The sequence below is a fragment of the Chironomus tepperi genome, unplaced genomic scaffold (assembly GCF_022539635.2).
Source record: "Chironomus tepperi strain 1889 unplaced genomic scaffold, CSIRO-AGI_Ctep_v1 contig_85, whole genome shotgun sequence".
Taxonomy (NCBI): Eukaryota; Metazoa; Arthropoda; class Insecta; order Diptera; family Chironomidae; genus Chironomus; species Chironomus tepperi.
Genome location: NW_027226207.1, coordinates 6135074 through 6162876, shown reverse-complemented (window position 1 = coordinate 6162876; position 27803 = coordinate 6135074). Strand labels below are relative to the sequence as shown.

The following is a 27803-nucleotide window of genomic DNA, read 5'->3' as shown; positions in this document are numbered from 1 at the left end:
AAGCCGAGTGTGAATCATTTCTTTTTGGTGAATAATGGAAGAGCTTCATCTGACTAGACGATCTTAATGACGAGATAATCGTGTCGATAAATCCCGTGGTTGATGCTTTTAAGTAAGATTTTTTTCTGTGGATTTTTCTCAAAAAAATTGTTTTGTTTCTTTTTAGGTATTTTGAGAAGATGTGAATGTGAGCAGCACATGCTAAATACTCAAAAATTCATGACGCTCTTAACTCACTTAGCGGCACCGCATCAAAAATAATAATTCGTCCTTCGTACAGCTACGCTTTCATCATCTTTAATTTCTTAATTCCATTGTATTATATGCTGAATTATTATGACAAATTTTAATAAAAGCAAATCATGTATTGTATGAAATTCCATAACTTTATGTTTATCCTTCTTTTACTACTCATTAAATTGGATCATAAAATATTTTTTCATTCCATGTTTATAATGCTGAACATAGAATTTTCTACATATTTATGTATGTCGACTTTTCAACAGATGGCGCTGCTTCATGGATGACGGCATTGGACTCGTATTGGCAAATTTTCTAATCAGATTTTTGCAAATCTGTGGGAATTTTTTTTTGCAAAATTATTCTAATTAGAATTCTTTTTTCAGAGTTGCTTTGTAGGTCTATAAAGTTAATGACTGAGAATCTTGTGTGTAGATTGCATTTCAGATATGAGATTCTGTCGTTTAATTTTAACTTTTTCAACGCTATTTTGTATGTTTTTTGAGGAGATGATAGAGATGGGCATGTTGAACTTGAGATTTTACTGATGTGATGAGTGATTTTATGGCTGTTGTGCATGTCTTTTATATGGAGAATTGTGTGGAGTAGAGAGAGGAATTTTAAGAGCATTTGTTGACTATAAATGGAGGGTACAGAAGCTAGTAAACTCAATTTCCAATATTCTAAGCTATTTTCAATTCAAATCCATAAAAATGCATCCAAACATTCCAATTTGATCCCCAAAAAACCCATAAAACCTCCAATCAACTCCCATCCTCAAAAATCACTCCCAACTAGTCAGTCTACAATTATGAAGTCGTTAATACATGTTTAGATAATTTTATGTATGCATTAAAATTGAAAAATTATTCCATTTTTGGTAAACATTAAGGCACAAAAAAATATAAATCAGTAAATGAAATTTTATGACCAACTATACAAAAAAAACATGATTCTTAATTCTTTTTCAGTCGAGTGAATAATTCGAAATATATTTTGAAATATAACAGGTCTCGGACATAAAAAATAATTTTTTTTTTTCATTTATTTTTTATGGCTAAATAATCAAATAATAAAAATAATAATTCTGCTTGTTCTCAATTCATTTTTTTATTTATTTTGTAGTACTTGTTTGAAGAGGTTTTGCGTTAGTGGATGGTATGTGGTGATGCTGTTGGAATCTTGTTGGGAATGATTTTTTGAAATTTGTTGGACTTATTGACTTTTTAAGAATTTTTTTGAATTTTTCGGCATATTTTTGAATTTATTCTTAATTTTATTTAGAAAATAATCAAAAATTTGCAAATTTCAGGCAGTTTTGAGCAATTTTGGGCAGTTTTGGGCAATTTTTGTGATTTAAAAATTGAAATTAATCATTTTTACAAATTTATGACAAATTGTACGATAAATTATGCCATAAAATAGCTTTTACACAGCAGTCAAAGTGTCGTCAACCCGGCAATCGTAGTTAAGTCATTTTAAGCAAGTTTACTCGTTCCTATATACTTATTGAGCTCAAAATTGACTACTTTATTGTGTATATTGCAGGATATATTAGTTAAATCAAATAAAATCGGCTACTAGCAAAACTTCAAAAGACTATAAAGTCTGTTAAATTTAATAAAAGTCTCAAATTTGATCGTATTTGTTGAAAAATTGAATATTTTGCTTAATAATTGCTAAAAAAAATGCCTAAAAATCAACATTAAAATTTGAAAATCAAGTTGATAATCCTATCTCAATTGGACAATGTATCACTACAATTAGTCATTAACTAGACATTAACTTGCCTTTTACAAGTTATAAAGCATCTTTTTCAACTCGAGTTACAAATTCAATTCCAACCCAAAAAACCTTCAAAAACCCAAGAGTCAACAAAGTATCAAATTACAATCCCAAAACGTCAAGAACCTCAAAAGAACTTCATCAAAAATTCAATAAAAACCAAAAAAAATCGTTTATAAATTCACTGATTAATTAAACTCAGACAAAATCCCATTTTCACTAATTTTCTGACATTATAAATGCTTATCAAAACCTCAAAGTTAATAATTAGTACCATAAAGAATACATGAACTCATTAGAAGCAATATTTAACAGCAATTCCTAAATGAGCATAAATAAATATTTATTTTAGTATGAAATGCAGAATGGAAAGAAGACACACAAAAAAAACATGGAAATTGTATAGCGCACAGAAAGTCGTTTAACAATTGGTTGCTATGGAGGCAGACATTTTCTCTTTTTTTATTTTGTTGCTGCTGTTCCTATCCCATTTTTATTGTGAACCCATTATGAATGGGAATTTGTGATAGAAAAAAGAAAGAAGAAAGGTAAGGGTAGCATGTGGTGTGTGTGACTTTAGATTAGTTTTCAACTTTCAACTGGACTCTTGAGAACGTCACAGAATTTTGTAGATTTAATTGAACATTACTGTACTGTAAAAAAAAGTTGTTTTTTTTGATGTGAACAAATTTGAGACAAAATCCATAAAAATATTGTCGTAAGTGTCGCTCAAGCATCTATTTTATGAATGTGACATTGAAATTGAAATTAGCTCCACTTGAGATTCCTTTCTATAGCGATAGAAATCTCTTCTGTCGACAATTATGTTTCTTTCTTTTCTTTTGCTCCGTCATGACATTTACTAACAGAAATATTTTTAATTCTGTTTGGTTCAATAACCTTCGACGGCATCTCATGTGAACATGAATTTTTTTTGAGGGGATTTTCTCTCATTCTGCATTTTTTTTAAGTTTACAAATTTGTTTCTCTTAAATAAAAATTAAAAAAATTTGTCGGCATCGGCATACTTGACACACAAAAAAAATAGTCGTTAATTTAAAACATAATTTAATGAGGAATTAAGTAGAGACAAAATTATCTTTAAATTTTTCTTAAATAAACAGAGATGAAGAGAATAAAGATTTTTTTTGGCGACCATATTTTGGATACTTAATAGGAAATTAAGCGAACATAAAGAGTATATTGTAGTTATATCGATCCGTAGTTGAATAATATTTGTTTGGAGATAGTATGACTGAATTGTTGGGGTTTGAACGCATTTATATACATGAGTATACATGTAAAACAAAACTTAAAGTAGACTCAGATTTTGCATTTAAAAGTCGATTTCAGTCAATACGGATCGATTCAAGTCAATTCGGGTCTATTCGAGTCAATTTGGGTTGATTTGAGTCAATTCGGGTTGATTCGAGTCAATTCGCTTTTATTCGAGTCAATTCGTGTCGATTCGAGTCAATTCGGAAGAATTTGAGTCAATTCGGGACGATTCGGCTCCATCCGAAACTAGATCAGAGCTCGAAGTCAACTCGAACATATAATGAAGCCGGAATAACTCAAATCGACTTTTTCTTACAATTTTGAACTAAAATACGTAGCTTAGCCCTCATATTTTACATAATATCCAAACACATATACAACACAAGCTACCAGCATCGCTTAACTAATACTTAATATGAATAAAAATACAATTAAAAATTCTTTACACAATCAAATCGATCAGATGTGTCGACATTATGGAGATGTCTTCATAGTTAGACAAAGGCATAAACTCAAGCTATACAATGCCGTGAATCGCATTTTTGGTCGTTTAAATGGGTCAAAATCAGCCGTTTCGGAGCCCCTAGATGGCTGACAATGTCACGTCTTACAGTTAATGAAGGTACATGGTGGTACCTTAGCTAATTCGTTGTACTGTTTGGTAAATGAATCTAAATTAGATCAAAAATGCCCAGAAAAATTCAAAACTCTCAACAAATCCCTCAAGGTACATCCAAAGGTCAAATAACCAAACCACGAACATAACCTCACTTTCTTTATGCCAACAAAAAAAAAACCTCGAAAACTAAAAATATATAAATGTAAGTAAATGCATTCAGCTGATAATCAAAGCAATAAGAATAAACTCATAAAATACAATCGTTATTTGGCAGCCATCAGCTTCATATTCATTCTCATTCTCTTCTTTCATCGTTCAGGCAATCTTCTCTCATTCACATACATCTATATGCTGTATAATGCAATGGCAATAAAACGACATCGAAATGGATTTTTAAGGAATAAAAAAATATAAAAAAAGAGAATTTCTTTCTACACACGAGGCACAATCACAGTGATGTATATAAATAACGTCTACATATATACCATGAGCTACAAAGATAGAAAGACACACAAAAGAAAAAAAAAGACACAGCGAGAAAATATCATTTAAATTATGGCTTTTATGGATGGTATTGTGCTTAAACTGGTTAGATATGTTCATGATGTTATTCGAACGACGATTGAATTGATTAAAAATATTGGCAGTTATGTGCTCGCTGTATGGATTCTTTGTCGTTTCCTTTCGACAGGGGCGTAGCTAGAGAGTTTGACTAAGTCAAGAATGCTGCTTTATTTCATTGAATTTTGTCTAAATTTGGCATTTTAAATGAATTTTAAAATTGGATTTTTAATTAATTTTAATTTTAAATTCTTCAATTTGAATTTAAGTCTAATTTATTTTAAAATTTGAAAATTAAGTCAATTAAAATTGAATTAAAAAAATTCTAAAATTAAGTCAAGATTATACCAAAATTTGGAATTTTGAAGGAAATTAGAAATTAAATTTTAAATTAAATTTGATTCTAAATTCTTAAAATAAAATTAAATTTAAGTTTGACTTAATTTGAAATTTAAAGTTTAAAATTGAATTTGTAAAAAAGCGTGTAAAAATGCTCAAATTTCAATTGAATTTGAATTTATTTTAAACTTTAAAATTCAAATTGAAGCAAAATTTGATAAATTTCAATACTTATTCCTTAAAACCCAAGTCATAACTTCGAACCCCATCCAACTACACCCCTGTCCTCCTCATACAAAAATTCTTATTTGCGTTTCCTTTCATTTTACAATTTTCTAAATTTCTTTTTAAATGTTATTTATTTTGTTACATTACTTTTATTATGCTGTACGCATACACATATGTCTCCGTGTAATTTTGTCTTGCATTTCCATTTCGCTTCGCATTTGTCATTCCCAGAGGGATTAAAATTGCTTCAAATATTTTTTCTTCTGAATCGATAAGATTTAGAGATGAAAATTTATTGTGAAGTAAATTAAGTTAAGAGATTTAAATGTAATTTTAAATTGAATTTATTGGATATACCTTAATTAAGTTTTAAATTTAAAATTCGTGATTTTTAATTTGAAATTAAATTAATTCAATTATTTTCAGTTGAAATCTGTAAATTATGGAGCAATTGGGATGAACTTTGTGGGAAAACTGTAATTTCTTAATTAAGATGCAATTTTAAGATTTTTATAATGCAAAATTATTTGACTTTAAGGAGAAATTTGAATAAAGTTTGATAAGAAACTTTAAAATTGACTTTTTAAGAATTTTCAATTTAAATTTACAATTTTTTAAAATTCAATTATTTTTAAATATTTCTTAAATTTAATAAATTGTGATTTTTGCATTCAAAATTGACTTAATTATGAAGCTTATCTCACTTCATTTCATACATAACCTCAAAAATATCAAAATTTACATCCTTTAAAATCAAAGTTCATAAATTTAAAATCTCCAATCTTATTAAAATTCCCAATAATAGGACCCTAAATCTTCCAAAAAATCCAATTAAATGAAAAAAATTGTGAAATAAATTTCAATTTTAACCGACTCAATAAAGAAGATTCGCAACATGATTGGCTGCAAAATCTGCAAACTTTTTTAATTGTGAAAAATAAACTCTTCACTTTCAATTAGTTTTATTGCCAATAAATTTATTTTGTTTAAGACTTTTTCAATTTTCATATCTTGACACCTGCACATACATCCACTGGGACGGTTGATTAAAGTCATAATTTTGAGAATCTCAACAAAAAAAATTATTTTAAATAAAAAACAAATTTTTTATCGCATTATTAAAATTGTGAAGTAAAAAAACAAATCACTAATTTAGAAAATGAAAAATAAGGACATAAATATTGATTTTAAATGCTCAGAGATGAGAATTTTTTGGGGAGAAAATAACAAAATGCAAAGGAGATTGTTGTCATAAAACTATGAGAAGCTCAATGTTCCATGAGTGTTATGCGTCTAGTTTGTATTCATTTTGGGATGTAGAATGGAGAATAGAGAATAGTTTGATGAGAGTTGGGGTGCTGGAATGATTAGTTTTTTGCAAAAGTTTGAAATTGTTTTGTAAAATTTAAAAAAGGTTTCTAGTTTAAAAGGATTTAAAAACATAAAATTGTTTAAAAAAAAGTTTTAATTTTAAAAACCAAACTAGCAAAAAATGATAAAAATTCAAATTTATCTGGCTGATGAACATTTCGGTAATGTTTGGGATTTGAACCGTTGATTGTATAAGCTTAATTAAATTATTCTATTAAAAGTATGATTATTTTGAATTCAAGTTTGCCAAAATTTGTACAAAAACAATCAAAATTGAAACAAATTTTGAACAGAAATTACAAATGAATTAAGGACAATCCACATATTACGGAACAAATTTAGAGAATCAATTGTTCAAATCTCTTAGAAAAACCTATAACTATTCAAATTATTGAGATTCAGAGCTGTGTAAGGGTTCTATTTGAGCATTATTAGCTCTTTTTGAGCTAGGTTTCTATTTGAGGCTAATAAATATTTAGAGCTGCTCAAGACCTCTGCACACAGTAGAGCTGCAATTTTTAATGGTATCAGAACCACTTCTTTGACAATTCTGTCTATTGCTAACAAAGAAAGGCTGTGAACTACAACCTCGACTATTCCTTCTGGTCAACAATAATTGAACAATTCCCTAAATGAAATTTTCATTAATTTGGACATCCAAAGTCATCTTCAAAAATCATCATCATTTCAGGGCGTTTTCTCTTATTTTTTCAGCAATCTAAATTTACAAAAATTATTCCCTTGACAAGAAGAAATCTCATTTAAAAGAAATAGCAAAGAAAATTGCTAAATGGAAAATTTCTTTTAACAAAAAAATGAAAGAAATAAGAAAAGATATTTACACAATGTAGAAGCACAAATTGTAGCCCGATTATCCTTTTAATTCCAACAAAGTGGAAAAATTGTTTGCTTATAGCGCAAGAATCGTAAGATCGATAAGTCGTAAAAACAAGAGAAGAGAAAAATATCGATTTAAAAAATACATAAAAAAATATATTTTTTCTTGTGCTTCGGCGACGCTTTTTTGGAGCAGGCACAGAAAACAAAAAAACAGGAGAAGAAATCTTTTATAGATTTTTAGTAACGCGCATGATTTTTATGAAAAAAAATCTCATTTCATAGAAAAAACATTTTTATATATTTTACTATATATACGATGTATTTTGGTGTGCGAATTGATGTGTACGTGCTACAGACACGCACCCATTTCTGCTCATACTGTATATATATATTTGCCATTATATTATTTGTGGGGTGATATTAAAGATTCTTGAAATTCTTTACATATAAAAATTACACTTTAATTATTTTTATTTCATTAAATTCTTCAACACTTTTGCAATTTTTAGAATTCAATTCCATTGCGATGTCGTCATGAATGAAATTTTTATTCCATTTAAAAAGAAAAATAATTTTGGAATTTTACATATTTTTTGTGTATATATCGACAAAAAGTATTAAGAAGAGATGAATTGCAAGTGTGGGAACTTTTTTCAGTCAGACACTTTCGATAATATTCTTGAAAAAACTCATTTGAGACTTGATGAGATTATGAAAATTTATCCAATATGACTCGTCTTTCTGTTATCAGAACATGTAAAATATATTAAAATTTCTTTTCAAGTATTTCATTGGCTTCGTCTATGAATAATTTGTATAATGAGAAGTTGAAGAAGTTTTGTTGAGTTTTGTGATGTTTTTGGAGGATGAGACTTAAGAATATTGTTGGAATAAGTTATAATGTAGTCGATTTGAGAGGCTTTAAGGCTCATTTAGCCATTTTGATGGATGAATATGAATTTAAGTTAAAATATTCAACTTAAATTCAATGTCAAGTAAAAAAAATATGCAAAGAATTCAAAAAAGTCTGCCAAAACTCAATCCAACTTCCAAAAAGTCACTTTCAACCAGCCAAAAATAAACTAATTCAATTCAAACTTTTGCGCATTAATTTTCCCATGAGAAAAACCAAATTCAAAACTAGATATGCAAATAATTTGATCTTGCCCTCCAGCATCTAACTGTACAAAGCCATACTGACTGAAAAATTAAAAGTCCCGCTCTTGCAGAAAATGTTAATGAAACGTCATACTTTTTTATAGTCAAGCCGATAAAATATCGTTGCTAAAAAAATTCTTTTTTCTACCTTAAAAAATTTGCTTTTTACGTAAAAAAAGAGACAAGCTCTTGTGGCCTTTACGTTAAAATAAATTTGAATAAATTTAACAAAAATCCTCAAGATAGCTGTTATAAAAGCAGAATGTTGATTCAGCCACGACTGTACGTGACTCAAAACTAAAAGTTTTTTTGTTCATAAATCTTCAGCTGTCGTCAATCTTGCGACAAATCGCGTTCACGAAATGAAATTCTTTTTCTACATCTATCTTGATTACCTAAAAGTTGTGTATTTCAAGGTAAGAAAAACAGTAAATTTTTTTTGTTGGTGTAATAAACTAATTACCATGAGGTAGGAAAAAGTAAACGAAACAGAGAAGAAATTAATAACAAATTTATCACTGAGCAATTACAGTTTATTTCTTCAAATTACTAATTCAATTTCAGTTTGTTTGATGTGGAGATGGAGGTGGGAAGTTTTGAGATTTTGAATGGTAGTCAATGGTTAAGGCGCATTTATTGGATTTATTGGATTATTGGAAATCAACTAGGGTTTTAACCGCTTTATTAACGCACTACGATTCACAGTGGATCAATAGGGAGTAATTGATGATTACATCAAATAAGATTAGTAATATCGAAATTAAAATGAACTGGGAGATTAAAATTGACTGAATCACAGAATTCAGTCCTAGATAATGCCTTTGATGCTACATCTCGGGATCTCGTAATCTTGTAATCCCAGGATTGAGATTTGGCATCAGGATCGAAATCTCTTGTTCCTGGATTGAATCCACTTGTTCCAGTATTAAAATACCTTAATTTTAAGTGTTCCAGCATTGAAAGTTTAAATCTTAATTAAACCTTGACTCAACCTTGATTTTGTATGGAAAATTTTACTCAATTGCATTTAAAATATGAGGTAAATAACTGTTTTCGAATTCAATAAATGTAATTCATGATATGCCTTGCACTTTTTGTCTATATAAGCTCTTAATCGAAGGATGATGATGATTATAGCACTTATTGAATGTGTAAAGACCCGCATTGCTTCTATAATTACAAAATATTGCACAATTTGGTAGGATTAACATCCAAGATTCTGAATATTGTCTATTTAAGTCATATTTAGAGATCTAATTATGGAAAAATGCCCATATACCTACTCTAACTAGACATTTACAGCAATTTCTATGTCGATATTCATCTTGCGAAGCTCAAAGAGGACTTGAACTCTGTATGTAACAATTGGCTCAATTCAACTTAAGTCTTCACGAATTTCAAGTCAACTTCGAGCTCTGGATTTGATTTTAACTGTTCTAGACTCAAATAAATTACAATGTACCTCAAATTAGTCTCAATGTACCCCAATATAGCCTCAATCAACCCAAAATCCATCACATTCTTCAGCCAATTTCACCACCATTATTTCTCAAAATTTCAAGCTAACCAATTTCATTTTCATTCTCCATTTGTTTCTACTTTTTATTCACATCCTTCCTCCATTCACTGATGACATAGAACATTGTAATATTCTACTGCTGCTGCTGCTGTTCATCATGATGGCAATTTTTTTCTTGGTTCGTTCACGTAAAAATATGACAGAATACAGAACAGCAGCAGCAAAGAAAAATAAAGGGAAAGAAAAAAAAACTTAAAAAAGAGACATGATTAGAATACTAATTTTAATAATATAAAGCTACAGCAATATTACGTCTATCAACATATTTCTTTTTTTTTTTGTTCATACAACAAGCAGCAATTTAGGTCTGCAATATGGCAATTTTGTACCAACTGATGTTGGCATAAGCTTTACCGTATATATTGTACATTTATTATAACAACAGCAGCAGCATCAGTAGCATGGAAAGTCATCAGTTTGAAGGCAATGGCAATAGAAGAATTATGCAAAAAAGTCATAATACGGAGAAAATTGGAAATAATAAGAAGAAATGAGGGTCCCAGTTGCTTCAATTGTTGTTGCTATATCCATTATCAAACTAGTATGGATTTAAATTGGATTTTGAGATGTAAAGGCGCATTGTAGGGAATAAATTGGAGTTGGATAGGGGGAATTGGTTTGAGGGGACGTTTCTTTGATGTTGTCGATCATTTGAGTCATTTAAAGGTATGGAACTGGTCTAAAATGATCATACACTCTTGGTACATCACTAAACATATTATCATCAGAAGGTACATGACGTACAAGAGTAATGACAGGTCGGAATGGCCCCGAATCCCAGATTTCAATAGTTCTGGATCCATATCAGCATCACACCAGCCATACGCAACAGTTTTTGGTTTTTCGACGCAGTAACTTTAGAAGTTTAAGTCAGAAGAGAAGCAGGTAAGTTGCAGCCAGACAAACAGTCAAATAACCACCAAATCTGTCGACATTAGCGACATTTCCCCTTCAAAAAACAGCTCTACAAAAAAAGGATGAGGAAACGAGACCTGCTGTTGGCAATGAAGGCAATCTGTAGTCATTCAGCATCTTCGTGCAACAAAATAAGAGGAGAAGAAAAAAATGTAAATTTCTTAAATATGCTAATATCTAAATCTCTTTTAAATAATGTGGAATGTTGCGTAGCTGGCAAACGCACGGGAACAAAATACAAATTTGCCTCATTTCTATTTTTTTTTTGCGTAAAATGTTTGTCAGGTTTCAAGAGGCTTAATTATCCTGTCTAAAAAAAAATATTCTTCAGGTGATTCCTTTTCTTTTTATTTTCATGCCTTCGTCTTCCTCCTTCTGTTTTATTGCACTCGTAAAGCCATAAAAAGTATAAAGAATACAACAAATGCTCGCTTAAATGTCAAAGTGAAAGTAAACATAGCACTACGGCACGGCAGGAATAGAAACAAGAGAAAAAAGGTATTTTTCAATCCTTTCACAACACGAATGGGGCATGAAGGCATGAAATTCTTCCGGGTTCATTTCAACATTATTTTAACTCTTTATTTTTAGGAAAAAAAAGGGTTAAAAAATTTATTTTCATGGTAAAAAATATTTCGCATTAAGAAGACGGAGACTCCTCAATTGAACATGGTGAAAGTTTCTGCTTTTTTTTCTCGAATTTCATTTATTTTTTTTTTTTCTTGTGTATCCTTTTATTATATTTTTTTTTTCTCTTTATTTTTGTCAAATATGAGTCTCTTGTGGATTCGACAAAGAGCTAAAATTGGTCTTTTTTTTGTTCAGCAATCTTCAATCAACAAGAAAGTCATTTTATTTTTTTTTTTAGGTATTTTTGGGTTTTAGAAAAGGAAAGTTTTTTTTAATAAAACAAAAATTATTTTTTTTTGCGTTTGTTAGAAGTTAGTTGAGAGTGGGGAAGCTGATAAGACGCATGGCTGGTCTTTTAACAGACAAAGAGCGTGTTTTCAAGTTACATAAATAACACTACGGTACCAAAAAGTGTATTCATTGCCTGTTAAGGGTCATTTAAGAGTTTTATAATTAGTAGAAGACAGTTTTGACTTTAATGTCTTATCTTCTTGGCTTGGCTTCTAAGTAAAGTGATAATATCATACCAAGTGAGACTTAGACCTATACTGTGTAAGAAAATACTTCTTATTTCCTATCAGATACCTTAACTACTAGTCCAACAGACCATTTGAGTCATTCATGGACATTACACCTTAAAAAGACCTACTGACCTGGCACTGATATACAATGCATCACTGATTAATTCAATATTTTGCTATACTTAGTCTCCTGAATAGCACAATTCGATTAGTTAAGTTAGTTCAGTCAAATTCTGGTTTCAGGCTAACGTAGATGTGATGCCAAATTTAAACTGAATCTGGATCCAAGTCAGAGTCACGCCTGCCTGGGTTCGGACTTTTGATCGATTAATCAATCTGTGTTATTCCCATATCTACATCAAATAGAACGATAAATGTTCAAATCCATTGAGAACAGAAATAATTCCAATTTATTTGACTCAAAATTTCAAACAACGTTTTTTGATATAGAAGTCCAGTTTGTATCTGTTATCGACAAGCGGTAGCCAGTATTTGGTTAACATTCAAGAGATCTATTGCATCACAACTGTACAACCAGTGAATAAGTATTGGGATATAGAATTTGGATGCTCAATTGAAAATTCTCTCCATCACCTCAAGTTCCACCATAACCACATCTCAAACAACCCAAAACGACATAATAACTTCCAAAAAATTGCAAAAAAAATTCAGTTCAAAAATTTCCCATCCAAAAAAAACTACACACAGAATCACAAGGGTGAAAACGAAGAATAGTTCTTAGCTATGACTTTTTGCTCATTCGTGCGTATCTTTTTCCAATTTATTTAATTGGATTTCATTTTTGTAGGAGGATAGAGAGACGAGATAAAGGTAAGAGAAAAAAAAACTAATTTTGAATCTACTGGCTTTTGAAAATCTTTTAATTTAATTTATTATGGCTATGCCGATGGTCTGATAAAAATTAATTTCATTTCTCCTTTTTATTTCGGTGTACAGCACAAAAAGGTATCTGAGATTCATCGGAAGGGACAAATGCTAATAGAACAAATGGCTTAGAAAGGTTGAACAAAAGAAATGAGATTATTGCCATTTTGGAACTAGAATATTGTGGTAAGTTATGACGAGTTTTTGTCTATGCTTGAGAGGAACTTTTTGATGCATATCCAGTAGTCATCTGCCAACATCAAAAAGATGAGAAATGGGATGAATGAGATTAAATTTATTGTGAGTGTCAGTTCATAAATTCTCGTCTGACACCTTGGGTAAATGACGCGTTTTATGGGAAAAAAGCGACAGATTAAAAGCATGAGTCGCTGCCTCAATGCAAATCAGTTAGATTAACATCCTGAATAGCAGGTTGGTATGCCTGTCACATTAATTTAAAAAAGATATGGATTCTAATCAGTAGCCATTAGTAGAAAGAGGGTTAAAAGCAGGATGAATCATGTCTGTCAAGTCATCCATAACTCTTGTATCACAAGCCACTCCCGAAATAATCCATTAATACATATTAATGCTTTGATAGATTTGACAGAAATTTCCTCAATAATCTACAATTATCTTTAGCAGTCGATAAATTAAAGCGGATTGAAGCTTCAAAATGTTGAGAACATGTCTTGCACATTAGTTTGGGTTATAAACAATAAGATATGGCTGTGTTCATTTAAATTGCTGGATATAAGGAGTGGATACAGCTAAGTGAAGGAGGGTTAAGGTCACAAATTGTAAAAATCAAAGTTTATCAATGTAATTAACTTCATTTGGGACATTGAACGGACCAATTGCTAATCACGCACTCAGTTTGGCACTTAAGGCTCCTGGCTTCATTATCGAACGATATACAGCTTCAATGTGATCAAAGATATGGTCTGTAGAGTGTTTCATGCAAATGTGGTGCCTAGTTCATGTCAAATCTACCTTAACATTGGCCTAACATCAATTTAGTGCTGAATTTTTATTTATTTGTGCCTTCCTGAATTTCCCAACAGCCATAGAGCAAGCTTTCATAGAACAGAAATGACATTATGTTACCAAAAATCGGACTCTTTGCCTGTTAGAGTCCTTAACTTCAATTCTTACTTATCATCCACTCCATCCACCAATGGCATAATCAAATGCATAGTTTAAGGCTCATTTCTTCATATTTTATCAAACATAATGACCATTTTAAAAGACTGTGATAAAATCATAAATTTATATTCCTTAAAAATGGATTAAAAACTTTTAATAAACCTCTTAAGATCATTAAAAATTAAAGAATCTCCAAAAAGCATTTGCCGGTCAAAGATGAAGAAAATATTATAAAAATATAGAATTTATTTAAAAATTAAAATCGTTGATAGTTTCAAATAAAATGCTTTGTTTACAGGATGTTTAATAAATGTTAATAATCACAGCACACAAAAAGAGAGAGATGAAGTTATATCTTAAGAAAATCTTAACTGCGGGCACTTTCTGCATTCAGTTAAGTATTGTGAAAAATATTGGATAATTAATGTCGCTAATTTGTTGCTTAAGGAATGAGCACGTGTTGGTTTTAAACTTGCTGCAACATTTTATAGCAAAATAGTTGCAAAGTTTAATTAAAGATGCACAATTTGTCTATTAAAGTCAAGTCCATCCTGTTCAGTAAATTGCAAATAAATTTTAAAATTGAGGATTTTCTTGATTAAATTTATTAAAATTGACTATAATCTGCTGTAATTTGGATATAGTCACTGTAACACGTCATGTTCATAAATAGAAACACTTTTATCGCAATATAATTTGATATTTATTAATTTTCTAGTCTTTTTAGAACTTTTGAATTTATTTTTGACTTAAAATGCCTAGAAAATACCCAAATATAGCTTCACATCCAACCCACATCGACCTTACCCCTCAAAATTCAAATTCATATTTTCATAATTCAACTTGTCAGATTTAGAAAATAAAATTTCACCCAAGGGATCCACAGAACATCGCCAATTATGAATTTTTAAAGACTCAATTTTTAAAAATAAAAATATGAATAAATTCATGGCAGACCACCAAGTCTCTAGAGCGTTAAGGTGATGTCTTTTGACATTTTAATCTTTTCGACATCTTTTGATCTGATCTGATCTGATTCTTATTGATATTATCGTTATTATTTTGAATATTATTTGAACTTTTTCTATAATTGACTCATAATTTGAGGTTAAAATGTGAATAATTAATTCAAAAATTTGTTTAAGGCTGATTGAAGCTTCAAACTATGTAGAATGTTTATTTTTAGGTTGTAGTTCAAGGGATGGAAGCTTAAAAATTGAATTAAAATTGGAAAATATTGAAAAAACATCAAATTTTGGTAATATACTTAGAACCAAGTGACAAAAACAACAGAATGAACCAATTTGCTGCAACTTGGCTCTTAGTCAGCAAGTCGGAAACACTTCAATATGTGCCGATCGGGCTTTAGAATCAATAAATAACTACCGGATGCTAATATCCCAATAGCAATTCAACCTATTTTGACAATAAAGCAATAAATTAATTCAACTAATCGACTATTTTTGAAACTTTAAATATTAACAGCTTAATTACGTGCTCATATTTATAGTTTTCATCACATTGCCAAAAACTGCTCTAAAATCAGCCAAAAACCCAGAATATCATCAGTTTTTGCTTTATATAATCAGAATAGCTTCATTATTAATCCAAAAATATTTTTAAATATTCAAAAACTAAGAAAACAAAACAAAAAAATCAACTCGATTTAATCAGCATGGAATGAATACATAAATTGAGTACAATTTATGTGATATCCAAAAAGACTTTGTTGAAAGACGATAGTCATGAAAAAAAAGAAAAAACCACGACAAGGAGCAATGGAAGTAACAAAAAAAAATATTGATAATAAACAGTTTCGTAAGCTAAATGAAGCATTCGATGAGTAAAATATTGAACACATGTCGATAAATTTTTATTACATAACAATTGAGGTTCAACGTAATTAGATCAGAACATGGAAGTTCGAGAGTCAAAAATATCGATTTTATTACAAATGAAAAGGATGAAAATGTATGGAAGGGAGGAATAAAAACAAATGAAATTCAGACATGTTGGAAGCAATCATTAGATTCCGGGTCATATACTGAGAATTGCTTAAACTTGTAAATTTTGTAGTGAAGCGGCAAGTATGTAGGATGTCCTGTGGAAAAGTTTGAGATTTTTTGAATGGTTTTTGATATGGATCAGTGAATATTTGAGGATAATTGGATTGCTTGGAGATTTAAAGCTGGATTTGAAGTTTTGTTGAGAATTTTCAAACAATTTCCAGTTGGGACTGCTTTAAATGGGCTTTTTTGAAGACAGGGTCACTTTAGATTACCTAAGACTCTTAAATACGTATCTTCCCTATCTGACAATCAGCATACTCACCTAAATGAGCGAATACAAGAGAATACTCAATCAATATAGTCTGGCACGCTCAATTTTGTGAACATACTAATGAACATGCCCCTTGTCTGTCCGGATTTAGGTCTACCCACTCCTATCTGACCTTAGATCCCTCAATTCTATCCATTTTCCTTACCAGAACTCTCCAAAATACCCCAAACCTTCTGATTATATTGATTAATACAAAATTCATCGGAATTCATCCAATTTACTCGATTTGCACTCCAAACCAATTTACTTTATTTTTTTCTAATCAACTAAACCTTTGCACTCGATTAAATAGCTCCCAAAAAAAATAGAAAAAATAATCATGCCTGCCAAACTAAAATTGAATTTTCATTTGAAGTCCATGAAGAAGGAAGGAAAACAAAATTTCATAAAAATAAGAGTTTCTCGCCATTTGTTGTGTCATCATTTTTACATTACATTAGAATGAACATTTGCTGCTGCTGGGAGGCTTTACACATCATGAGATATACAAAAAACCCACACGTATTAATAAGATATCCAAAACATTTATATATCTATACCATTCTATTATTATTAGTAAAAATGTGAACTTATTTCATACGATGACGACGATGACGATGAGAATGAGATGGGATGGTTATAGTGTTGCAATGTAATAACCATTTCTTATAATATTTTATTTGACAATATGTTTATATGGAATTTCTTTTTAGAAATATATACACAAAAAAAGGAGAAAGAGACATATAAACGTCTATTATATTATAGATGGAACTTTGTATATTATGGATGACAAGGGGTCATAATGTCTTTGCACATGTGAGTTAAGGAAGCAAAAAAAAAAGAGAAATTTTTTAGCAATAATGGGCAGACCTCAAACAGCTGTGAGATGTACGGTAATGTGAAATATGAAAGTAAGTCCCACAAAATGTTTTAGATTATTTGCAATTGGTTGCAGATATTGGAGATGGGAATTTTTAGTTTTGTTGATGTTTTTTGGTGATTTTTTGGGCATTTTTGGGAATTGTTGAATTTTGACTTAATATTTGCAGTTATATTTATGTGAATTAGTAAGTTTTTGATCGATTAAGCTGCATCTTGTCTATTTTAATATGGATTAGGGCCTAGAGCAAGTATTGAATTAAAATCATACACAAGATGCAATTCTGTCAACCAAAATAGACAATATCATGGAAATTTTGATGCAATTCATCGTTTTTTGACTTCTAGGACTCAAAATTAGTATCAAAAGCCTCTTAAATATAGCTCAAACCTGAATAAATGGCAAATAAGGGTATGTCGGGTATGGTTCCCTATTCTGAAGGAATTCGACTTCATAGACCGCCTCAATATGAATCTATCCCTCTCAGCATTTAATATCAAGCATCTAAAACCTCAAAACTCAATAATCCCCAGTCAATCCCCCTTCAAAGCCCTCAAGTGTCAAACCCTTTTCCACTCCAATTTTGTCTCATTTTCTCTCCACTTTTCATTCTATTATTATTATTTCTATTATTTTCCTATAGCATATATATGCTATATTTTTGAATTCATCGTATCCATTCAATGTAACATAGAGCAGAAAAAAAATATCAAATTGATATTGAAACTGCTTTTTATTACCGTCCATACATTTATTCTATAGATTTCCCATTTCTGCATTAATGTTCCAGCTCCAGCTACCATACAATAATCGAGAGTATGAGAGAGAAAAAACTCATTAATGGAACTGAAAAGGATATCCAATGGCAATGTGTGTATGGAATGTGTATTGTTGTATTTATCGTATCTCATCATATCTGAATGTGAAGCTGCTACCTGCAAATATTGCACGAAAAAAAAAATAATTCATGAATCTCCATCCACAAGCGGCAGAAAGAAGGAAGCTTAAATGAATTTTCAACCCTCGAAGCAGCACAGCAAAAAAAAAACTCAATTTCCCTTGTAGTTTCCCGAACAACAAACATTTGCAATTTCATGAAAAATTTAAGTCAAGAAAATTTTAAACAAGCAACCCCTCAACACAATCAAAATGAGTCTCTGTGTACACAAGGAGCTCAACAGAATCGCCAAAATTACAAGCAGCATGAAAAAAAAGGTAAATTGCCATTTTTTTTGTGCTGTTGATAGTGTTAGGCAGGAGAGAAAGAAAATTTGCCGGAAAATATGAATTCTTATGGGAAATACAAGGCAAATTATGTCTATGAACATTGAAAGAAGGGCGAGAATGATGGCAACAATTTAGCCATATTGTATATCTCTCGTCAGAGTAAATATGTATATACAGGGCACATACAGTTGCGAGGGTGAGAATATATCTCCTTAATATACACTTTCCCTGGCAAATATACACAGGATGGATGGAAGGTAAGTAAGTGATGCTGTAGACAGGGGTGTAGCTGTATATATAAGAATTCTTGATGATCCTAACTACACCTCTAAATACAGCAGTTCAACAGCAAATATAGCTTTTTAAACAAAAGGAGCAGGAGGTGAACTGATGTTTTCGGAAGGTATTATGAGATGCCATGATGAACAGCAGCACAAAAAAAATTTAATCAACATCTATCTGTCTGACGCAATCTGCTATTTCTCAACAAATTTTTGCGGTTATCTGAATATGCCAAATAGACGAAAGATATCATTAAAGAGAAGATGATTGGCGTTGTTCAAGACAGTTGGTAACATAATATGGTAGTTAGCAGCAGAAGAATATTGCACTAATGTAATGAAAAGGGATGTGAGATAAAAAAATTACACTGAGATAAAAAAAAGTGATTTTTTTGTGTCTTCTTCTCACTTTTTTTTAAGGTTTTTCACAAGTAAATCACTTAGATCCAATTCACATGATTCTTGACAAAGTTTCCAATTACTTTTTTTTGGCTATATTCGATCATTCGCCTTTGACAATGATTGTAAATGAGATTTATTGATTGAATACAAAATTCATGGGTAATACTTGTCAAATATTTTAGGTTTTTATGTCTCGATAAACGTGACTGTGAACTCATCAATATTTGTATTCTTTTTGGGCTGGTGAAATTGTGCGATATTAAATTACAATTTGAATAGAGATGATGATTGGGATTGGAATTGAGGAATGAAAGAGAAAATGGTGATATTAATGGGAAGTGTTGGAGGAATTTTTGAATTGTTTTGATGGATTTAGATGGAATATTTTGGATACATGTTGATTTATTGCAAGGTTTGGATGGAATGTTTGAATTTGAAGGAGTGTGGTTGGGAATATTCATTGAATTCTGCATAATTTGAGTTATTTTTAGACTCGTGTTCTTGTTTGTAGCTTAAAATTGTAAGAATTCAAACCTGTTTTATTGAAACGTTGATGTTTTAGCACTTTAGGCTGTAGAAATGTTCATAGATGACATTTGAACCTACAATTGCAATTTTAACATCCGTATAGATCCATTTAGCCTCTTTGGTGTCATAACCAGTTAAAAAATTAGTGAAATTGTCAAATTTAGAGTATTTTTTGGGTTGATACAGATGATGTCAGCTTGTAGAGGCCTTACTTATTTATGTGGTCTATCTCTACCCTCTTTGCCCATACAAAGTAAGTAAATATAGAACAATAAACCAGAAATTTTATGAAAACTGTAGCTTAGTTTGAGCATTTTGTACGTTGCGTGAAGATAAAGCTTGCAAAACTTTAAATTTCTTTAAAAACCTCAACAATCACCTCATCTACCAACTTAAAATTCCATCAATCCAAACAGCCTCATTCAGCATAATTGTAAAATATTTTTTAAAAACTACTTCAACATTCACAATAAAATTTAACGGTCATATAACTTTCAAATTAAATTAACACCAGTACAAATTTAAATTAATTTATGAATCTCGTCAAGAAGAATCTTTAATAAATTTAACCGCAAAAGTTAAAAAAAAATGAAAAATTATTTCCAGTGTTTTATTTTTGCTTCTTTCTATTTTCAGCCATATTTCATACATTATACACCTCACCACGCATTTCTTATTTTTTGTGGATTACAAGGTATAACTTATAATTCTCCCCTTTTTTTACAGTGAAATTAAATTTTATTCTTAAGAATGAGAAGAAGAAAAAAAGATATGGAATTATTGCCACCAATGCTAATTGGAAAAACGTGTTCATTTGAAATTAAGTTGAGGTAAATGAAAGACGTAATTTCAATTTTCACGGCAAGCATCTTATGGCAAAAAATTATGAAATATGCTTCATGCAAGAGTGAGAATTGTCTCTAAAAAATTTTTATTTTTATTTCATCTACTCGACACACATGCGAGGCATACAAAAGAAGTAACTAGCTTCCCCGACGGTGTTGCGGAGAATTACTATGCCTTTTACTTTTTATGACATGAAAAATGCTTGAGACATAAGGTTTTTTTTTGTTGTTATGAAATTAATTCTGAAATGTTATTAATATATTTCACGCAAAGTGAATTTTCTTTTTTTTTCTTGATTGTGAATGTCTTTTGATCCCTTGGGGGGATTTTTGTGGGAATTTTAAGGGGATTTGTGCAGATTTTGGAGTATTTCTGGATATATTGAGGTTTTTGGATTAGATTTTGATTTTTTGAACTAGTTTTGATTTTTAGAATATAATATTGTGGAAGAATCTGACATTTTTAAGGGTCACTCACAATAGTGAGTATAATCAGAGTAAGCTCTTTGTCTATTAAAGATATATTCCTGTGAACAAGTCAATAAACGATGATCTGAAGAGGATCGTATGTAACCTTGATGATGAAGAAGGATTCTAGCAAAGGATTCATGCATGAAGCAAAGAGTCGTGTACATAGTCATCCTAATCATCATTTAATTTATTATTCTTTATGTTATAGTACATTTCAGCTTTTCCACTGTCTGCATTAATCAAATAAACATCATAAATTTCAAACATTTAGTTACAAAATTGCAAGCTCTGCCATGAGCAATGCTTCTTCCATCAAAACCATTCAACCTATTTCTAACATTGCAAATCATCCAAATCGTAGAATTTCGATGCAAATCATCTAAATCATCATATTTCAATTGCAAAACTATTCACAATAAATCAAAAACCAGCAAAAATCATCAAATATTCACCAATAAAATTCTGACAAAAATTCCGCCAACACTTTCCCATCCAAACTAAACAGACATTACGAAGCATGTAATATAAAAACTAGAACAAGTCAACGCACAATAAATGCTCAAGACTTGTCAGAACAATTACAATAAATAATCATAATAATTGTATTATTCAACAATAAATAAATGACATATTTATGCGTGACGAGTTGGAAAAAGTAAATAAATAACAAAAAAAATATTCTTGAAGACATCGAGACTGAACTGCGCAAATATTTGTAAGTTCCATATATCCTCCATCTATCACCCAAACAAATTTATTATAAACTTCTCTTCTTTTTTTCATTTATTTATTCAGAAATATTCTCTGATTTACTATGTCTGTAAAGTTACTGACATCTCTCAATGATTATTACCACTACAATAATAATGATAATTTTTTGTTATATGCTGTTTTTGACCTTACATACATACGACGATCGTTCTATTTGACTCTTTTTTTGAACTGGTGTGTGAATAAATTTTGTTATGATATGAGATATTGCTCATTTGTGGTATTTATGCTAATTGATGATGTGCTCGCGTTTGTGTTGGATGTGATTCGATGTTAGGTTGAGATTTTAATGGATTTTGATTGTGTTTTTGAGGTTTTGAGAGGAGATTTAGTCTGTTTTGATGTAATTTTGATTGAGATGACGAAAAAGTGAATTTTTGGAGATTATTGGATGAAATTAAGGAACAAAATTGACTTTAGAATCAACTTTGACTTATCTGAAGCTTGAAATTTGATTGAGATGACAAAAAAATGAATTTTTAGTGAGTTTTGGTAAAAATTAAGGAACTAAATTGACTTCAGAATCAACTACGACATAGTTGAAGGTCGAAGTCTACTCAAATATCATTCCAAACAGCACAACGAGTTTGTAAAGGCATCGCTATGTTGATATATTAATGATTAGACACAAATCTGGCCTGACGGCACCGTGACGACTTGTTTCAACTCTTGGCTATGTGACTTAGGGGCATATGACTAATCTAAAGTCGAATTATTCACCTAATTCCTTGGAGTAGGCACAAGAGAACCCATTAGAACCATTTAAAGCTCTTTAAAAGCTGGATCTGCCTATAGATAACTTCTTCCAATTTCTAACCAACGTGGACTCATCTATACAAAGTCTCAATCATCTCCAACCTCAAATTTATTCCAATCTTTAAAACTCTCAACATATAATCTATTACAGCCATATCCAAAACTCTTTGAACCATTCATTTTGACCTCTCAACAACTCATTACAATTATTTCAATTCCTCCATAGAAAAAGAGAGTAAAGGCAACATAGGGAAGATAACTTAAATGCTTTGCTTCTCACTCACTTATTTCTATTTATATCCATCAACAAATATCTTATATTTATTTCTGTATATACATCTGAAAAATGTCTAGGTTAATTGAGCAAAAATTTTAAAAAGCAGTCGTTGAATAGATGTGCATAACGCCTACAATCCAATGAAGATGATTGCCATTACTATTATTATAATGATGACAAGCACATGTCTAAATATGTATAAGTCGAGGAAGTGAGCCATTTGAAGACATTTTTAGATACTTTTTGTAAATATAAAATTGATATAAAAATTGAATTGATTTTGTCTTCAATGTGCTTCAATTGTAGGTTGTTGTCTGATAATTTATGATTTTTTGTGGCAATTCCTCGTCTCATTCAGTCAATTGCTGCTTTTAAGGCCATTAAGATTGTAATTTTATGTGTTATTCAATTTACTCAGTCTCTGTCGGCATTTTTAACTAATTTCTGTGTAGTTGATTAATGGATATACATTTATCTACAATGTTAATCTATGGATAAATTGCTCTCAGAATAAATATACAATTTTTTGCCGTGTAAAAAATTACTTTAATCAATTATTTTGTTCAGAGAGCTTAGTCGGAGCTACGTCTAATCTTGTGAATATGAATTTATTATATTAGAATCATGACGGGTAGGATTGAGTTGAATATTTATAAAGTGGAACACTTAGAATGGAATTGAAAAGGGCATGTAAAAATTACTGTAAATTATTTTTTTTTTATTTTTATCAAAATTGATCTAAAATTATTTTTTGTGGTTTGAAAGAGAATTTTGTTTTTTTGGGGTACTTAGGAGGTTGTATAGTTACAAATCTAGGTCTGTATTCGAGTTTTCTGGCTCAATTTGGTTTTTGGGACATGAATTAGGGTGTATTCTAGTTGTAGGGTCTAGTTTGGGGTCAAATTTGCTGCTTATAAGTACATCCTAGTTGTATTACCTAGTTTGGCTTCAAATTAGCTTCTTACAAGTCACCAGGACTCTTTTGAGTCTTCAAATCAAATCAACAAGTAGGTTCAAGTAACAAGCTGTCTATGAGCTCCTTTATTGCAGTCTCTAACCCAATCTACCTCACTTTCGATCAACATTGATACAAAACATCCCAAAATTCTACTTCAAAACACAAATTTCCTCATCACATCTCTCCAGGATGTTTAAATTCCAAAAATCATCACATCCGTTCAACCTTCAAGCCCACAACTTGCAACATGTTATTCAAAAAATCTGTATTTCTTGCCATAAAAGCAGTTTATATCCGTCCTCTAAATATTCACCTCTGATTTTTTCCAAATTTTTATCAATTTGCAATTTAAATTCAACACAAATTAAAAACCTGTATGCATTTTCACTTGCTATAAATCTTGCACAAAATGTCATTTTAAAATACCAAACTCGTGATTCTTTTTTTGTCTTTTTACGACTTGAATTCGAGTATTTTTGCATATCAAGAACCAGAAATTCAAAAAAACTATTTTTTAAAGTGTTTCTCGGAATGGAACGATAAATCTACAGATTGTGGTTTATTGCGAGTTTTATAATCATTTAAATTTTTTTTATTTTTATCTTAAAATAAGAGAGATTGAAGATGAAAGAGATTTAGATTAATGGATTAAATTGCTGAAATGACCACTTAAACTAGATTTGCGAATTTATTGCTATTGTGAAATTTATTATTGATGTTGGTGCGGTCAGTTTTTTATTTATTTGATGGGAATGTGAGTCATGATGATGAGTTGATTGTGAATGATGAATAAGCTTGATGGGAATTTTGGTTTTAGAAAGGTTTTTTGTTTTTAGAAAATTGATGGGAATTTTTTGGGGGTCTGTAGATTGAGATTTGGAGGTTATTTTTATAAATTGATACGTTTAAGGCATTAATTTGAGTATTTAGACTAAAATTGAACAAAACTTGGCATTTTGGATAGTTTTTAATCAGAGACTCGATAGGAAGTTAGGTCCGAAAGTCACACGACTTGGAATTGATCGATCATGATGTCCCAGATCAGTGTGATTATGGAGTGGAATCGAATTCGCTGAAATGCTGTCTAACACCAGACTAAAACTGCCCTAGGGATATAAATTTTTGCCTTTTCTAAGCTGTTCACCTTTCAGAAATCATGATCAGTACTCGAATTTAACTCAAATTGTGTCTATGATTTAGTCAACCTAAGTCAAATTATGATCAATGCCAGGAGCGATACATGGTGCAATCTGATGTCATATCCGTATTTCGTATTTGCTAGAGCACCAGTGCGCCTCCAAATTAATCACAAGACGCAAATATGCCATGATGACACTGTTTGCCGCATTGTGCTACTCAAAATAGTGAACAATTGTCAAAGTAGCTTAGCTAGAAATGCAACAATCATGCTAAACTACAAGAATCTCAATCCCAAGTCTAATTTGCAGCCAAAACATCATCAAACTTAAAGAACCCTCACTTCTAGTATTCCCCCTAGTATCAAAATTATTCCATTACATTCCAAATCACAATAATAACCATTAGATATACAAAACTCATGAATCAGCTAATTAAGGTGACCATGCCGAATAATAATAACAAAAAAATTTCTCATTTGCGCCTCAACCATAGAAAAAATAATCATTTTCTTCCATTTTCTCGTCTTCCTTCCCATTCCCATAACAGGATTGAATAAATAATTCAAAGGATAAGAAATAAGAGATGAAGAAAAAAAAATTATTAGAAATGAATATGAGTCGAATGCTAAACTGCAGTGATTTCAAAAAAAAAGAACAGAAACGACACAAAATATGTTTTAAGGAACGACACAAAAAAAAGTATGTCTTTCAATTCCCCCCTCATGAGTAAACGTACACGTTCTTGAAAAATGGAAATTGCTTCGATTAGATAGAAAAATGGAATATTTTTTTTTTCCTTACTAAATTAAGATATGCTACGCATAATTCTAATATAAAGGATAGAAGGTTTTACTTCTTATTTGGTTTATGTCAGCACACACATTCCATTTTTTTTTTCATGAGGAATATTTTGAATTTTAAATTTCCTTCCATGAGATAAATAGACGTAAAAAAAGAGAAGAGACTTAGAGTGATGTGGGAGCCAATGACAAAATATATGCCACGTACAAGTCGGAATGAATGACAAAAGTTCTTGACAAAACAAAAATTATGCATCATCATAACGCTGCTGCCAAAAAAAAACTAACTCTTAACTTTTTTAATAATAAAGTTTTTTCAAGACATTCATTTTTAAAAATGTAGCATGTACAGCATGAAATTCATCATATTTATTCAATAGAGAAACTTTCTTAATAAATGTTTGCTACTTTATCTTACACAAATTCATCCCTTATAACTTCTTGATTAAGTTTCATTCTCTACCCATCATCTTGCAATGGAACTTTTTGATTAATAAAGTTTTACTTTCTCCTTTTTTCTGCTTTTTCTCTCTGATTTTTTTTTTTTTGTGCCTTTTGTTGCCTTCTTTTTTGATTCACAATTCTCTTCTTTTTGGATGCAAGAATGTCAAGGTAGGTAAACATTGCATGCTTCTTATTTATTGAGGTGTGTAAAATCTCTTTTTTTCAAGGGGGTAACATGATGTGAAATTATTGAAAATTGTAAATTGCTTCAAAAGGCAAAAAGAATTCAAAAAATTTGCTCAAAAAGATGAGTTTTTAAAAAATTTTAAAAATAAAATTGAATTCTTGAAATTGAATATAAAAAAATTAAAAAATTTTAATTTAAAAAAAAAGTGAATTTTTGAATTTTATTTAAAATGATTCCTTTCAGAATGAAAAAATTAAATTTTATGAATTTTAAAAATTTTTGAAATTGAAAAACTTAAATTTTTAAATATTTTGAAATTAATATCTTTATATTTTTTAAAATAAAATCTTTCAGAATTTTTTAAATTTTTGTTTTCCAGAATACTATTAGATTAAAGTTATTAAATAGCTGCTTATAAAAAAACTAAACTTTTGTTTACAATAGAAAACTATGAATAATGATTATAGATTGCTATATTTATATACATATTAAAAGATCAAAGATCATCTCATATTCATATAATGGGAAATCATTAATCATGTCTAGATTACTAATCTGTCAACATTGATTAAATTCTAATTAAATTTAAAAAGCTATCAATTTTTATTTTTGAAATAATATGTAGCTTGTTTTTATATAGTTACTCTATACTATACTATATATTATTGCATAATAAAAATAGTTTAAGTTCATAGCCTTCTATCTTGACATTCTATATGTATGAAAAACCCCATAAGAGAATTTATTTTATTTTCTGAATTATTATAAAATTTTTGCTTAGAATTTCATTTATTTTTCAATTTTTGATTTAAATTTATTAAATTATTCAATTTTATTTTTAATTTAAATTTTTCAATTAAAATACTTTTAGTTTAAACGTTTTAATTTTTCAATTTTATAATTTTTTTAAATTTTTAAAAATTAAAAAAAATAAAAAACAATTTAAAAAAACCTTTCCAAATTTATTTTTTAATATTTCAAAATTTTAAATACATTTTAAAATCCATTTTTATAAAATATCCAGCATATTTTAAATATCCAAAAAAAAAAAAACAATTTGCTTCCAACATTACCAAAATTAAAACAATCTTATTTCCAAATTTTATCGATTTCTTTTTGTAACAAAATTCCCAACATTCTCTAAATATCTCCTAAAATCCATCCCAGCATCAAAAAATTCTCTCAAATGTCCTCTTTCAATCCTCAACCCTTTACATGAACCCCACACCCTAAAAAATCTCTCCTTATCACAAGCAACCTCAATCAATTTCAAAGAAACTCTCAACAAGCGGTATCTATTGCATAATCCGACAAGTTTTCATAAAATTCTATCCATGAATCCAAACTCAAAAACATTCTCACTGTTTAAATTTTGTTTGTTTCTCACCCGAAAAAGAATTTTAATGAAAAGAAGTGCATC

The 27803-nt window shown here is 29.9% G+C and overlaps 2 long non-coding RNA genes across 2 annotated transcripts in view; one reads left to right on the top strand and one right to left on the bottom strand.

Moving 5' to 3' along the window:
• Nucleotides 1–27803, bottom strand: part of LOC139086634 (uncharacterized) — a 207015-nt gene that overhangs the window by 48391 nt on the left and 130821 nt on the right. The gene's annotated exons all lie outside the window — the stretch shown is intronic.
• LOC139086310 (uncharacterized) lies at nt 10748–15733 on the top strand. Its single transcript, XR_011543994.1, has 3 exons — nt 10748–12895; nt 13022–13135; nt 15282–15733. It is a non-coding gene; the product is annotated as an uncharacterized lncRNA (long non-coding RNA).